This window comes from Echinops telfairi, unplaced genomic scaffold (genome assembly GCF_000313985.2).
Source record: "Echinops telfairi isolate 266 unplaced genomic scaffold, ASM31398v2 ScPeMD7_70;HRSCAF=299, whole genome shotgun sequence".
Classification (NCBI taxonomy): Eukaryota; Metazoa; Chordata; class Mammalia; order Afrosoricida; family Tenrecidae; genus Echinops; species Echinops telfairi.
The window spans coordinates 22,252,662-22,254,836 of NW_022103968.1; positions in this window are offsets into that span (position 1 = coordinate 22,252,662).

Consider the following 2,175-nt stretch of genomic DNA (forward strand, 5'->3'; position numbering starts at 1 on the left):
TAGATAGACATGCAGATACAATAATAAGTGCAAAAACCAGGCAAAGCCAAATAGAACAAGAAAGGAAGTCAAGACCAACAAAACAACAACACAAAGAAAGCCACTGACAAAAAATGGAAAAACCTATAAATAGTTCAAGATCTGTTTGTTGGCCTTTATGAGTGTTTTCCAGTTGAGTCTGATGGGGTGCCACACTCTGTCTCCAAAGTCTATTTTTGGTATTCCCCAAAGATTTCATCACTTTGTTCCCCTTGCTGCTCTGCTGCATGCCCTTAGTGTTTGGCCCCAGCATGATGCAGCTGGATTGTGCAGTATTCCCGCACTGTGTCTCCCGTGTTATCCCCCTCGGCGCTATGGTGTAGAGAGGGCTGCCATGTCTCATGGTGGGGCTGGCCCTCTGATCCTCTCTGAGCTTTGTCTGCTCCAATCAGGAGCATCATCCTCGGGGCTTGGTGGGCCAGGATGTCCTCTCCTCCCTCTCCCTCCCTTTTCGTTTCTCCTGTGCGCTCTAATCCAATGCACCCCTCTTCCCAAGCTGTAGCCCCAGTGCTGTCCTCTGAGTGCATTCTTCTGAGGGGGGTTGGGTTGGGTGGTGTCCACATAGTTGGGATTGGAGCCGGCCACGCAGACCTCTCTATTGGTTCCCTGGTTCATGCCGGTGTGTTGTATTCACGTCTTGGCTCATCGGGTTGAAGCCTGGTCTCTCTTTCCCTCTCGTGTGGAGATCTAAACAGTACCCTTTCTCTTGGGTGGGTTAGTGGCTGTTTTTTTAAAATCCATCTTTCGTTTGTTTGGGGACATGGTATAAGGTATGAGTCCTGCTTCCATATCTTGTAGGTAGAGATACAATTTTTTTCAGCATCATTTATTGAAATAGCTCTCCCTTTCCATTTACTGTTTAGTCGTTTATCAAAAATAAGGTGTCATAGGTATTTGGTTGTATTTCAAAACTTTTTTAATTCCAAAATTTAAGGATTAATTTTATTTTTTACGTAGTTTGCCTTGAGGGCAAGTGTTCATTAAAATAAAGTCCTAGATAAAAAAATCAAGTCATATGACTTTGGAAAAATCTAAAAAAATTTAACCTTTAAGATATTAGTTAAATAACTCAGGTATTACTGCTCAATGACATATAACAAATGCCTAACACCTATAAAGTTTTGTGAAAAGCCAGATATTTTTGCTTCATTTTATTAAAAAGAAAAAGATAAGAATTTATTTAATGTTATAATTTACATAAAACATGTCAAATAAAAATGGTTGTCAAATTTTTCTTTAAATTAAAATTTATAGGGCAATAGTTGCTTGCTTATATTATTAACAACAAATATATAATATTGTTATTTAAATTACTAACTTAGTTATAACTTTATGTTTTTTGAATCTACCATAATACTGTCATTAAAGCTAATGGTTTAACTAGAAAATACACATAATTCTTTCATACTTTAAAAAAATTAGTCATCAGAAGTTTATAAAGTTAAACACAATGGTATATTTTTTATATATCCTGGCTATTGAATATTATGTCTCAAGATCATGAGAAATTATGTCTGAAGCTCTTTGAAAATATGATTAATCATTATGTTTAGAAATATTTTTATCTAGGGTTTTTATTGACTGTTTTGCTTTGCCATCAAGTCTTTCACTTTTAATAACTATTATATTTTAGTCGTAGTTAAGGAGCTCTGGTGGTCTAGTGGTAATGTGTTACAAGGGCAGCAGTTTGAAACCACCAACCAGTCCTTGGGAGAAAAAATGGGGCTTCCCACTCCTGTTAAGGATTACAATCTCAAAAACTCACAGGGCAGTTTTCCCCTGTCCTATCGGGTCACTGTGAGTCAGCATCGCCTCGATGGCAGGGAGTGGGTCATAGTCATCTTTAGGTTTGTCATTTGTGAAATAATTCTATACTGCTTATTAGTGAAAAATCCTAAAGAAAACCCAATTAAACAAAAATGTACTATATCAGACTTATTAGAGAATGTATAACAATTGAAATGTGGATAACACTGGACTAATTAAAGATTTCTAGAACCCTCATGAAGAAAATGAGGTTTTAAGATTGCTACTGATCTAGAATTGTATGGAAAAAAATTAACCTCATAGGACTAAGTAGATTATAAATTTTCAATAAGAATATTACCTATGAAGCACACCAGCCTGCATGATCAC